This window comes from Thalassophryne amazonica, chromosome 11 (genome assembly GCF_902500255.1).
Source record: "Thalassophryne amazonica chromosome 11, fThaAma1.1, whole genome shotgun sequence".
In the NCBI taxonomy this organism is placed as follows: Eukaryota; Metazoa; Chordata; class Actinopteri; order Batrachoidiformes; family Batrachoididae; genus Thalassophryne; species Thalassophryne amazonica.
The window spans coordinates 32,957,027-32,971,960 of NC_047113.1; the positions used below are offsets into that span (position 1 = coordinate 32,957,027).

The window sequence follows — 14,934 nt, forward strand, 5'->3', positions numbered from 1 at the left end:
CACTTGTACAGCCAGTATTCTTAAGACAAGTCAGGGGGGTGGATACAAGAATATTTCCAAATCACTGAATACGTCTTGGACTTCCTTTACATCAGTCAAGAAGAAAAACAAACAATATGGGACTGTTTGGTAAATCTGTCAAGTAGAAGTCCTATATAAACCCATAAGCTCTTGCGTACTTCCAGATTCCGCAGCATCAAGCAGATGAGATTCTGTAACTCCCCCAGGAGAGTACACAGGTCTGACGCAGGTTCCCCAGCCAAGGCCAGCAGCTATTTCCAGCTGGGTGGACTGAGACTACATAGATTATATTGTGTCTAAGGAAACAGGATTGGAACCCGTGTCAACATATTGGCAGGCCAGCTATCCATTCAGCTGCCAACTCTACGAGGCTGTAAATGAAGTTGAAGACATATTCTGTGGTGTGCAAATGTTCATGTAGTCATCCTTTGTCTCAAGAAACCTGGCTGTAAAAGTGATGGTTTACTCATACATTTTAAATAAACTGTCCTCGTCCCAACATTTTTTTAGAATGTGTTGCAGGTCTTAAATGCAGGAATGGATTTGTTAACAAATGCAATGAATTTCATGCACAAAACCTGAAATATCATATCTTGTATGAAATGAAATAGAAGTTAAAGTAAATGGAAAGGTCAATGTGTGTTTTGTATGTGGGATTTAATTTGTTTTGGTTTGTTTGCTTTGGAATTTTTCATATCCCAGCATTTCCTGCTGATGCTCCAAAATGACGCATGTGTAGTGAAGGCAGGGCGGACTGATTTTTAGGAGGGACCATTCAGCTGGCGACAGGGGCAGCAATTTTTTTTTTGTCTTTATGGGTTCGATGCATATGCAAAACAGCATTGTAGAGCATGCATGATATGTGCAAAACACAACTCACAAGGCAATTTGAGACCCCAAAGAGGTAAATTTCCAACACCACAATACCCCTTTCAAGTGATTCATATGGATTATATACAGCTGAGTAAACATGAAGGGAAGGAATTTTGTTTAGTCATAATTGATGCCTTCTCAAAATTGGTAGAATTGTTCCCTACAAAACATGCAGATTCACTTACAGTGGCTAAAGCATTATGCAAAGACATCATCCCACGATTTGGAATACCAGAAACAGTCTATTCAGATAATGGAGCGCATTTTGTTAATACAATAGTGCAATACGTAGGAGAAGCACTACAGGTTAATCTCAAAAATCATTGTGCTTATCATCCACAAAGCGCCGGATTAGTGGAAAGGATGAATGGAACAGTAAAAAACAGACTTAGAAAGACAATGGAGGAAACAGGCAGACCATGGACGCATTGTGTAGATTTGGTAAAAATGTATATAAACATAACTAGTACCATGGGGTTGACACCGTATGAAACATTGTTTGGCAGAAAATATCGATTGCCATATTATGGACAAATTTGGGATGTACCTGAGGAAGCCAATTTGGCGGATTACATGAGAAAAATGTTAGAAGGACAACGAGGGAGAGTTCCAAACACTGATGATCCCATTTCTCCACAGGAGGACCCTAAAGTGGTACCTGGAGACTGGGTGTTGATAAGAAGCATCAAGAGAAAACACTGGCATTCACCTAAATGGGAAGGGCCCTATCAAGTACTACTCACAACACCCACAGCTTTGAAAATTGGGGAAAGAAGTACATGGATTCATTTAACTCACTGTAAGAAAGTCATTTCTGCAGACACAGACAAACAGTAAGAACAGTAGGACAAGACTAGTAATAGTGTGTGAGCTTGGTGTTAAGATCCAGGTTAGACACGAAAGCTAGCAGAAGACATTAAGAAGCCACTGTTCTGAACATAGGTGTGCTGTAGTGTGCAGAAATGGCGAAAGAAAAAAATAAAAAGAACGAGGGTTTCTGGACCCCACGGACAGTCCTTGTTATGCTACTTTTCTTTTTTGAATTGGGATTATTATTAAAAGCCATGAGCATGGGACATGATAATAAGGATCACATCCGCAGATTGCAGAGACCAAAAAGAAGTAACGAAGACCCCAGTCCGATAATAAATGCCACAGTACATAGCTGTGATGGGAATAATGCGTACCGATTTGGTGTACAAGCCTGCATTCCTAGAAATACTTCTGTGATCATCTCTGTACCATATAGTGCTCTTACCCATGGAATGCCGGATGGTGACAGAGGGACTAATTACGGAAATAGTTTCTCATGGTATATGACCAACGATCAACAAGATAGGAGATGGGAAACGTTGGTAGCCGATGAATGGAGTAGATGGACACCAAGATGGGCACAAACCGAGTGGGCTAAGTACCAGAGTCAAATTCTCAAAATGTATCAAACAGATGATAAGCTGTCTATAGTGGTGAATACCACAGAAAAAGGAACCATATTCCCACCTGATATAGAGGGAGACTGTTGGTTGTTCCTCCTTTGGGTATACAAACAAGGAAAAGATCCGTATTTCCATTTTTTCCTCTGTGAAACAGATAGAGTACAGCAACCAATATTGACCGAATTAAGTACGTCAAAGGGGGTGTCCATACAAGCAAAGGGGGTGCCCATACAAGCAAAGGGGGTGTCTGTACAAGGCACAAAAGACATGAAGGCAGATGACTGGTTCCTAGTAACTACAGGAATTAGTGGACAAAATAACAATTGGCTTTTAATGGCAGAACAAGCAGGACTAGCAGCAAAGAAGGACTGTGTTGTATGTATGGGACCCAGACCTATATTACAGGTAATACCGGCAGCATTACCCAAAGACTGTCTACTGACTGCTATGACACAGACATACATTGCGGCAAACAACAATTGTTCTAAGTGGGACAAGATCTATCCAGTGACCAAATTGACTAAGATTAAACCTTTATTCTCAAGCAAAGTTGGGCATGCTAACCATACATGTGTACACTTGACAGGGACAAGTAAGACTTTGGGTAGCTTAAACCACACCGCCTGGTGTAAGAATGTGGTCCATAGTACTCCCACATTCAAACCTGTCGGGAGGAGTGACGTATGGTGGTGGTGTGGGGATAACAGAATCTTTGACAGACTGCCACGAAATGTGTCAGGTTATTGTGCATTAATATCATTATTGTTACCAGTTGAAGCCATACCCATGACCCCTGAAGACGTTACGACATATGCAGCCTCTCTTATTCCTGAAGATTGGCAGAAAGGCATAGCCAGACATAGAGTAAAAAGAGATTGGAAAGGAGTGGGAAATCCAACATATATTGACGCAATAGGAGTCCCCAGGGGAGTGCCTGACGAGTATAAACTGGTTGATCAAATAGCAGCTGGATTCGAATCTTCCATCTGTTGGTGGTGTTCAATTAATAAAAACGTGGACAGAATAAACTACATCCACTACAATGTACAGAAATTAGGAAATTGGACTGAGGAAGGATTTAAGGCTGTCCATTCACAGTTAGAAGCCACGTCCCTTATGGCCTTCCAGAATCGTATTGCTCTGGATATGTTGTTGGCAGAGAAAGGAGGTGTTTGTGCCATGTTCGGAGAACAATGCTGCACATTCATTCCCAACAACACGGCTGCAGACGGCAGTCTCACTCAAGCCATTGACGGGCTGAGGACGTTGAACAGGAAGATGAAAGAGCACAGTGGAGTAAACACCGAAGGCTGGGATTGGTGGCTGGAAGGGATGGGAAAATGGAGGTCTTTGATTTCTTCACTATTAGTGTCTATAGCAGTATTTGCTGCAATTCTAACATTGTGTGGATGTTGTTGTATTCCATGTCTCCGAGGCCTTGTAAATAGAATGATAACCACAGCAATAAGTCCAGGACCAGGAGGGGGTCCGGCATCATATCCACTTCTGGGGACAGACGACGACGAGGAGGACGATGGCTCTCCTGACCTGTACCCAGACCAATGGAAGTATGATGACCCAGACACCGATGATGGTGACAATGACGACATCACCTCTGGGGTGTAAGCCTATAGAGAGAACATACCATGATGAACCTCTTAGTGAAAATCTCAAAAAGAAGTGCTAAGCTGAGTGATGCCTACTGTATGTTTAACAGGCGATAAACAGGAGGGGAATGTTAAAGATTTTGTATATATGTTATCACTGTTAAACATTTGTACATTCGTCTTCTTTCTCATGAGAACGGTGTTGTGCTGTTTTGCACTTCACCCTGAGAATGTACGTGTTATTCAACCTTGTTTTAGCTTTGTCTTCTTTCTCATGAGAACGGTGTTGTGCTGTTTTGCACTTCACCCTGAGAATGTACGTGTTATTCAACCTTGTTTTAGCTTTGTCTTCTTTCTCATGAGAACGGTGTTGTGCTGTTTTGCACCTGTCTTAACGCAATCCTGAGAATTCAATTTTGTTTTAGCACTCTGGGGTCAATCTGAGCTGGGAATGAAGGGCTGGATGTACTTATTATTATAATATAACTTTGTTTTCACAGCCTCTAACGACTGGGAGTAAGAGAACGTTTTGACTGTTGTGATGTGGTGCTTAGTGTGAAGGAGTGTGAAGGACAGGACACTTCAGGCAGATGCAACAGACGAACGAGATGTGCTGACCTGTGTAAAAGAAAGTGTTCTTCCTTACAGCTGCACTTATTGACGTATGCATTTATGTTATGGGAAGAAACTTGTCTTGCGTCATCACCCCCACCCTTAGGACAAGTTTTTTGTTTATGTGATGAGGGCGTCTCTTAATAAAAAGAGCGGAAAAGCAGGCCAGACTTTAGTGTAGCCTTGGTGTACAGCCTGACTGCACTCCGCGCGTAAAATTTGACTTTCTGTCTCACTGGTGTTTCTTGACTCTGTTTGTCTTGTTAAAGGTTTTAAAAATGTTTGGAGGAGAAAATACCCAACAACATGAACATTTACAAGTCACTGAATATGTCTTGAACTTTATTTACATCACTTAGGAAGACATACAAACAATATGGCATGCTATGGTAAATCTGTGTAGAGGAGACAGTTCTCAAAAACTGAGTGACAGTGCAAGAAGGAGAAAAGTGAGGAAAGCCACCAAGACATCCAGACAACCCAGAAGAAGTTACAGACTTCTCTACCTGTGATTGGAGAAATTGTGCATAGTGCATATTTTGCATTTTGTATCCCCAGTTATACAGCTTCAGGATGAAGTGATGTAGAGGAGGATTTTATTAAAAAGACGTGAAACTTCAGCTGCAATTTGCCAGAAGGTACATCTGAGATGTAAGCCTAGATTTGATGTTTTGGTGAAAGAAAATCCTCCTCTGTCCCACTATATCATCCATCCATTATCTTGGCTTTTGTATTTTTACTTAATTTATATCAACTTGTAGAGATTTACTTTCAGTTTGAGTCTAAGGAAGATCATTTTTTATTTTTTTTTTTATATTGAGAAACCTGATTTACTTTTTGTATCTGAAATGCCATAAACAAATTAAAATGTGTGAAATACCAAGGGGCTGAATACTTTTGCAAGTCACTGTATGGTGCATTTTTGGGGTGGGGGGGGGCGGGGGGGGGGTCATACTTTCAGAATCGTTTTCATATATTACATGACTTTTGTAACCTTAAGACTTTGCTAAATCCATTTCTATCACTGTACACATGAATACAAATGTACATTCACTGAAGATGTGAAGAAGTTATAAAAACACACTTCTGGATTTGGAACTAAAAGTGTTCGAGACAAATGTCTTACACTCAGAGAAAATGCGCTAGAGGACCCCCAGGACCACGAGGGGGGAGGGGGGTCGAAGCTGCACGTGTGGTGGGGAACACCAGGACAGAGGGAGCCACGTTTTTGCTGTACGACGTCACGGTGCGATGACGTGTGATTTCATTGCAAAATAAAAGCCGGCGTGTTTTATTATTTTGGTAGTGTCTGCTGGTCCTGCTGCGGTGCGTCCTGCGTCCACGCCACTGATTGGACGAAGAGGTGAGCGCTCCACAGCGACGCGCCGCGGCGGGAGCCCGCTGGTGCAGTCAAGAAAACGCAGCTTCTGACCGCCAGCATCACCGAGACCAACCAGGAGGGCGGACGATGCGATGAATACGGGCGGCCGGCGACAGCTTTCGGGGCGGAGCGGCGCTTAAATAGCGGCTCTTCTTCTCAGAGAGGCGTCGCGGAGCAGAGACACGGAGGCTGACGGTGAGTTACCAAAGTAAAATAATAAAAAAGAAAGAAAGCCGTTCGTTCCTCTCCCTGTGCGGCGGGGATCGGCTGGATGCTGGAGATTTACTGCATATCGACAGCTTTTGCTTCCGCAGTATTGGCAGCACCGGATGTGCATCTTTGACGTTTTGTTTTTTGGATTTTTTTTTTCCGAATCCAGAGCGCGCACGATCGATGCTCCGCAGCCAGATTTAGTTTGGTTTTAAAGAACCGACAGACTGAGACACTGAGACACTCCACCCATGACATCACCGACTTTTTCAAGTTCATCCTCTGCACAGCTCCTGCTTTCATCTGTTGCTTTTTTCTCTCTCTCTCTCTCTCTCTCTCTCTCTCTCTCTCTCTCTCTCTCGCTCTCTCTCTCTCTCTCTCTCTCTTATATCAAAGAGCGCGTGACTGTCACGTGAGGCCTGAATTACAAATCAGGACAGGAAATTATTTTAGTATAAAAAATACACTAATTCGTTTTCATGTCAGTTTTTAAACATTTCAGTGATGTAAAGTGATAGAAAATGACGTTCGGGTGCGCTCTTTTCTGTCCCTTCAAATAATCTGATGAAACATTGTTTTCTGTCCATAAGTTTGTTATTTATGCTGACGTCATCTGAAGATGACTTTAGTCGACTCGTCATTTAGACCTGCTACAACTGCAACGGAAAATTAAAATAAATAAATATTCAGGCGTTCATAAAGAAAAATACTAGTTGCTGAGGGATTGTCATTTTCCTCTTTTCAATACTGAATATATTTGGATTTTGGAATCTTAAAGATGTCAGTTTTGGGTGGGAAATTCTGATAATTATGTGCTGTATCTGGAATTTTATAAACTTTTATAAAAGATAATATTGTTGGCTGTAGTACTGTGAGATGAGATATACTTTATTGATCTGATCTCACAGTGGAGAAATTATGTTTACACTCCAGTTACCTCAGACAGCAATTAGTCCACAATTATTACTTGTTTACTGTAATAATGGTACACATCAGAATTAAAGACAGCACATACACATTTCACATTGTTTATGTGCACTAAATTTGAAGAAGTCCATTATCCGAATTGAGGCAAGTGGGTGAAGGTCGTGCAGCAACCCTGAGTTGCTCCACCGTCAGCTTGGGGGGGGAACAGCTGCAGCTAAAACCGCGCCACCCCCGCAGAAGGGAAGGGGTGACGTGAGCAGAAGCCAGAGTGGGGGGTGTGTGATGGGGGTGGGAGGGGGTGGGGAGAGGGAGTGGAGCATGCTTCAGTGCTCAAACAGTTTATTGTCTTTGTGAGTTGAGATAAGAAAACAGCCAAATGTTCGCAAGGCCGAAGACATTCCTCTGGAGGAAAACAGCAGGGCAATTTGTCCTTCAGGCTGATAAGCCTGCCGTGTTGTGGTTTGAGCAGTGAAAAACACTTTTTACAGCTTCACTTGAACAACCAAATCCCAATTATGAATTAAGAATATTCCCCAGCCTCCGGCCTCTGAGGTTAGGATGGTCCGAGATGGTGGTGACAACAGAGGTTTTGAATTATAGGGTGATTATTTGCCTTGCGCAAATAAACATTTTAAGGCAGATTTTTACATATATGCTTATTACATATATGACTCTGGCTTTAGAAAAGGATAAACATGTTCCCTGTGTACAATACTGTGAGTAGATATCGATAGATGGATGAAAGGATGAGTCCATCTCCTTTGGTTTACCACCATAACTCAAAAACAATAATGTGGTCATTCTGTAGGTCCCTAAATTAAAGGAGTAAAAATGAAGAAAAACTAATTAATATTCACGGAACTTTAATATATAACAGTCTAGATCAGTTTAAAAAACAGTTTGGTTTTGCCTGTGTAATATCTGATAGACGTGCCTGCCACCTGCTGCTTGGTCGGGGAATGTTTGATGGGCGATGGAAAATTAGGAAGGGTGTGGAAACAATTACTTTCGATCAATTAGCAGCAGATATGTTCTAAAACTCAAATAACAGTTGAAAATCCATGCAACCCTGCAGAAAGGAGCCTAAACAGACACTTCTTCGCTCTCTCTTTCTCTCTCTCTCTGTTACAATTGTAATTCATTTGTCCATTCAAAGCAAAGCAAACTGAACAGTGAACATAATAAACATAATGTTGCATTCTGTGACTTGCATGATCTTGCTCAGTTCATCCCAATGCAACATGGGTACTGTGGACACTGGGGGGGCTATAGCAGCAGATCAGTCAGCGAACATGAGAAACAGAAAATGAATTTTAAAAGACAAATGTTAATATTCTGGTAGGGACTGATGGAATGGTGGGTGGGGTTACTGCCTAAGCCCCACTCTAGCTTTGTTTATGCTGTACTGGTATTCACTGTTTGCCTTCATCTAGTTATTTTCAATTTTGTACTGATGCAACAGGCACAGCACACACACAACAGCTATATAGAATTCATCAGATGTAAATCTCATCTCATCTCCAACTGCTTATCTGGGACAGTTCATGGGGGCAACAGCTCCAGCAGGAGACCCCAAACTTCCCTTTCCTGGGCCACATTAACCACCTCTGACTGGGAGATACCAATACATTCCCAGGCCAGTGTGGCGATATACTCTCTCCATCTAATTCTGGGTCTTCCCAGGAGTCGCCCAAGGGGCATCCTTACCAAATGGCCGAAGCACCTTAGGTGACTCCTTTCAACGCAATGGAGCAGTGGCTCTACTCCAAGCTCCTCACGGATGACAGAGCTTCTCACCCTATCTCTAAGGGAGACACCAGCCACCTTCCTGAGGAAACCCATTTCGGCCACTTGTATACATGATCTAGGTCTTTCAGTCATGACCCAACCCCCATGACGATAGGTGAGAGTAGAAATGAAGATTGGCCAGTAGATCGAGAGCTTCACCTTTTGGCTCAACTCCCTTTCATCACAACAGTACGGTAGAGCGAATGTAACACCGTCCCCACTGCTCTAATTCTGCAGCCAATCTCATGCTCCATTGTCCCCTCACTTGTGAACAAGACCCCGATGTACTTGAACTCCTTCACTTGGGGCAAGACCTCATTCCCTACCCAGAGTAGGCAATCTATCGGGTTCCTGCTGAGAGGTGCTGATCCTCATCCCAGCCGCTTCACACTCAGCTGTGAACCAACGCAGTGAGTACTGGAGGTCACAGGCTGATGAGGCCAACAGGACCACATCATCTGCAAAAAGCAGAGATGAAACCCTGACCCTACCAAATTGGAAACCCTCCTCCCCCTGACTACGCCTCGATATCCTGTCCATGAATATAACAAACAGGATTGGTGACAAGGCACAGCCCTGCCGCAGGCCAACCCCCACCGGAAACAAGTCTGACTTACTGCCATCCAATCACAGTATCTCCCAGGGTACCTGATCATACACTTTCTCCAAGTCCACAAAACACATGTAGACTGGATGGGCATACCCCCAGGCACCCTCCAGGATCCTTGTGAGAGTGCTGAGCTGGTTGGTTGTTCCACGGCCAGGACGGAAGCCACATTGTTCCTCTTCAATCTGAGGTTCAACTATTGGCCGAACCCTCCTTTCCAGCACTCTGGAGCAGACTTTACCAGGGAGACTGAGTAGTGTGATGCCCCTGTAACCGGTGCACACTCTCTCTATATATTTAGATGTAAACAGAAAACAACAGATTTATGGTGGACATTAGATGAGCTACAGTGAGGCAAATAAGTATTTGATCCCCTGTCAATTTTGCAGGTTTTCCCACCTACAAAGAATGGAGAGGTCTGCAATTTTTATCGTAGGTACACTTCAACTGTGAGAGACAGAATCTAAAAAAAAAAAAATCCAGAAAATCACATTGTATGATTTTTAAATAATTAATTTGCATTTTATTGCATGAAAGAAGCATTTGATCACCTACTAACCAGCAAGAATTATGGCTTTCACAGACCTGTTAGTTTTTCTTTAAGAAGCCCTCCTATTCTGCACTCTTTACCTGTATTAATTGCACCTGTTTGAACTTATCTGTATAAAAGACACATGTTCACACACTCAATCAATCACACTCCATTGTGTCCACCATAGCCAAGACCAAAGAGCTGTCTAAGGACACCAGGGCAAAACTGTAGACCTGCATAAGGCTGGGATGGACTACAGGACAACAGGCAAGCAGCTTGGTAGAAGAAAACAACTGTTATGATTATTTATTAGAAAGTGGAAGAAACACAAGATGACTGTCAATCTCCCTCGGTCTAGGATTCCATGCAAGATCTCACTTTGTGGGGTAAAGATGATTCTGAGAAAGCTGAGAACTACACAGGAGGACCTGGTCAATGACCTGAAGAGAGCTGGGACCACAGTCACAAAGATTACATTAGTAACACATGATGCTGTCATGGTTTAAAATCCTGCAGGGCAGCAAGGTCCCCCTGCTCAAGTCAGCACATGTCCAGGCCTGTTTGAAGTTCACCAGTGACCATCTGGATGATCCAGAGGAGGCATGGGAGAAGGTCATGTGGTCAGATGAGACCAAAATAGAGCTTGTTGGTATCAACTCCACTTACCGTGTTTAGAGGATGAGAACAACCCCAAGAACACCGTCCCAACCGTGAAGCATGGGGGTGGAAACATCATACTCTGGGGGTGCTCTTCTGCAATGGGGACAGGACGACTGAACCATATTGAAGGGAGGATGGATGGGGTCATGTATTATGAGATTTTGGCAAACAACCTCCTTCCCTTAGTAAGAGCATTGAAGATGGGTCGTGGCTGGGTCTTCCAGCATGACAATGACCCCAAACACACAACCAGGTCAACTAAGGAGGGGCTCTGTAAAAAGCATTTCAAGGTCTTGGAGTGGCCTAGCTAGTCTCCAGACCTGAACTCAATACAAAATCTTTGGAGGGAGCTGAAACTCCAAACCTGAAAGATCTGGAAATTATCTGTATGGAGGAGTGGACCAAAATCCCTGTTGTAGTGTGTGAAAACTTGGTCAAGAACTACAGGAAACATCTGCCCTCTACAATGGCAGACAATTGTTTCTGTACCAATTGTTAACGTCTGTTTTTCCTAGGGGATCAAATACTTATTTCATGCAATAAAATGCAAATTAATTATTTAAAAATCAAACAATGTGATATTCTGGATTTTTTTTTAGATTCTGTCTCTCACAGTTGAAGTGTACCTATGATAAAAATTACAGACCTCTCCATTCTTTGTAGGTGGGAAAACCTGCAAAACTGATAGGGGATCAAATACTTATTTGCCTCACTGTATAACTGTGATGGAAACTGCTGTCATTGTTCGCCATTCTTTTCTGTCCACTTGCCATTCTTCACCCTACTTTGTCTAAGCAGAGACCTGCAGAATGAAAACAGGGGTCTTTTCTCAACATCTGGTGAGCAACTTTAGACAGAGTGAGGGAGAGTGAGAAGGCCAAAGGGCGGTTGGCGTGCTGTTTGCCTATATTTTGGGGTTGAGTCAGGCCTATTCATCCTTTGACTCATGCAACATCTTTGCTGTGAGATTCATCTTCAGTCGCTCAAGGCACCAGTCTGGTGATGAATCTGATTCTGCAAAGTTTTTGTCTTCAGATCCTTGCATTTTGTGCTGTACGTTTTGAAGGCCAAGAGTTTAGACGTGAAACCATTAAAGTAGACTGCATGGCGTGTGCGTGACAGTGGTGATGTGTTATTCCAATAAGACAGGGCCATTCCCATGCAGGAAGCATGTACCTGTTGGCACACGAGAGAGAGAGAGAGAGAGAGAGAGAGTGAGAGAGAGAGTGTGAGAGAGAGAGAGAGAGAGAGAGAGAGAGAGAGAGCACATTCAGCACAGACACACCGCTCTGGGCATATGAGGACAAACAATAAGGGTCCTGCATGAAGAAAGTGCATTAGCCAGGGGTTTTGCTCACCATAAAATCAGGCTTTCCTCTTTTCCCATGAGCTTGTCGGTCTTGTAAATCTGCTGCGTTTGTGTTTCCCGTGTTTCTGATGATGACTGCAGCCTGCTTTGAAGTGCTTGTGTGAAGTGATGATGTTATTCTACCTGTGTGGACCGCTGAGCACCAGCATTCTGCAGGCTTCTAGCATTAATTAAATCATCACAAAACAGAACAGATGGCCATCCATCCATCCATCCATCCATCCATCCATCCATCCATCCATCCATCCATCCATCCATCCATCCATCCATCCATTCGCGGTGCTGATTCACCTCGAGATAACAGAAACACGACTAGCCAGTGAGCAGGAGCTGACTGCCACTTATCATCACAGACTGGCTGCACCGCTCGGCCCCAGCTCTGAATCTCACTCACTGAAGGGCTGAGTCATCCTCTCTGTCATGCAAATGAAACACAGCTTCATAACTTTGATGCAGTGTTTCCACCGTTGACACCTTTTTGTGTAAAAGAGCTGCACGGTGAGAAAATAAAAAGGAGGACAGCATGGCTGATGTGGGGGAAATGATTTGTGTTGCATTTGAGATTAAACACACTATGGCTGCAACAAATGGATATTTTCATAATCTAGTAATCAAGAAAATAACCAACCGATTATTCAATTAATTATTTAGTGCATAAAATGCCCCCCCCCCCCCAAAAAAAAAACAAATGGTGAAAATCAGTTGTTTTTCTTTTCCAGAGTGCAAGATGATGTCTTCAAATGTCTTTCGTCCACAACCCAGAGAAGCAACTTACTGCCAGATAGGAGTAAAAAAACTAGTAAAATAAATCAGAAAATATTCGGATTTAGGAAGCTGAAATCATAGAATGTGGATATTCTTTTTAAAAATGTTAATTCATGTCATAGTCTGTTAATAATCAGTTAATTGCTGCAGCTCTAAAACTCACTGCAAATAAAAATGTTATCCACGGTTGCACAAAATCTTTAAAATGGACAACAGGAATCTGCATCCAGTTAAAAGTAGGGTTGGGATGATAATAGTGTAAAAGACTTTGACTCGACTACTCGTTGACTTGTTGGGCAGTTGAGATTTTCTGCACATCATAAACAGAGGCAGGGGTACGCTTGCAGAGATTGTTTTACCGAGGACAGAGATCAAGCAGGAACCAATGCAAGTCAGCATCTGCCAGCAGCCAGGACTCTTTTCAGGGTTTTGAGTAAATATTTTGCATCTCGTAGTGCCAGGAATATTGTTTTCATGTAATTCACTGTCTTTATTCCATGTTTTCAACTTGTAATTCCGTAGTTGTTGTTATTGTTTTAATTAAAGTCAATTTGGAGTCCCACTGCTTAGGTCTAACCTTATTAGTCATCAACTAGCCGACAAGCTGGGTACCATTAGTTGTCAATGAGTCAACTAATGATTTTTATTAATTGTCCCAGCTCTATTAAAAGAGTATTTTAGTCATGATTTCATGTATTATCCACAATCGCGGATACAAGTGGCAGATTCCTCCAGCGGGTATTTGGGCTTACACTCCTGGACTGGGTGAGAAGCTTGACTATCTGGGAGGGACTCAGAGTAGAGCTGCTACTTCTTCACATCGAAAGGTGAAGTGGTCGAGTTGAGGTTGTTTGGGCATCTTGTGAGAATGCTCCCTGGTCGTCTCCCTAAGGCACATTCAACCGGGAGGAGGCCCGGAGGAGAGACTATGTCCCAGCTGGCTTGGGAACGCCTTGGGATCCTCCAGGAAGAGTTACAGGATTTGGCCGAGGGTAGTAGGCAGCCTAGGAGTGCTGTGTGTTCCGAGGATGAATAAAAAGTCTGTGGGGCACAGAGCATTTTCCTGTCGTGCCCCGGCTCTGTGGAATGATCTCCCTGCACGGATATGGCAGTTGGACTCTGTGGAGATTTTTAAGTAAAGACTGAAGTCCCACTTTTATTCCATGTTTTATCATTAGTATTATATGTTACTGTGTGTTTCATTTTATCCTTTTTAATTTTTTATGTTTTTATTCTTCTATTGTGCCTTTTAATCTTTTAATTCATTTTGTTCTGTTTCTTTGTGAGTGGTGTGAAGCACCATAAGGTGACTCCATTGCGAGTTGGCGCTATATAAATTAATAAATTAGAATTTTGAATTCAAATTTATTAAGAAGAGAGAGCTGAGTAGGGGGGCAAAGCTCTCGATTTACCGATCGATCTACGTTCCGACCCTCACCTATGGTCATGAGATTTGGCTCATGACCGAAAGAACAAGATCGTGAGTACAAGCGGCCGAGATGAGTTACCTCCGCAGGGCGGCTCGGCACTCCCTTAGAGATAGGGTGAGGAGCTCGGTCACTCAGGAGGAGCTCGGAGTCGAGCCGCTGCTCCTCCACGTCGAAAGGAGCCAGTTGAGGTGGCTCGGGCATCTTTTCCGGATGCCCCCTGGACGCCTCACTGGAGAGGTGTTCCGGGCACGTCCCATTGGGAGGAGGCCCTGGGGAAGACCCAGGACATGCTGGAGGGACTTCGTCTCTCGGCTGGCTTGGGAATGCCTCTGGGTTCCCCCGGAGGAGCTGGGGGAGGTGTGTGTGGATCAGTAGGTCTCAGGTCTTTGTTTGAGCTGCTGCCCCCTCGACCCGACTCCGGATAAAGTGGAAGAAAATGGATGGATGGATGGAATTTTGAATTTTGTAGTGAAGTGTGGGAGGAACTGCTTGCTCCGCTGCCACTGTGACCAGGACCAGGGATAAGTGGCTGAAAATGAATGAATGAATAAATAAATATATTATGTCAGTGTCAACCAATGATAAAATGTGATTTCATTTCTGTATCAAACAGAAAAACACCCACAGTGATATTTTTGAAGTCTGAGAAACAAATTGATCTTTCAGTATTTACCATATTACAGTAAGTGAACTCTCCCAGCATGAGACAGACCATG

At 43.3% G+C, this 14,934-nt stretch overlaps 1 protein-coding gene across 3 annotated transcripts in view; it reads left to right on the top strand.

The window, feature by feature from the left end:
- Positions 1-5,962: 5,962 nt before the first annotated feature.
- Positions 5,963-14,934, top strand: part of LOC117519877 (amyloid-beta A4 precursor protein-binding family B member 2) — a 123,867-nt gene continuing 114,895 nt past the window's right edge. For 2 of the 3 annotated variants that reach the window (XM_034181144.1, XM_034181146.1), the window contains exon 1: positions 5,964-6,125. The gene's annotated coding sequence lies outside the window, so the exon portion shown is untranslated. Of the gene's footprint in view, positions 6,126-14,934 lie in introns of all 3 variants that reach the window. The other variant, XM_034181145.1, reaches the window with a different exon arrangement.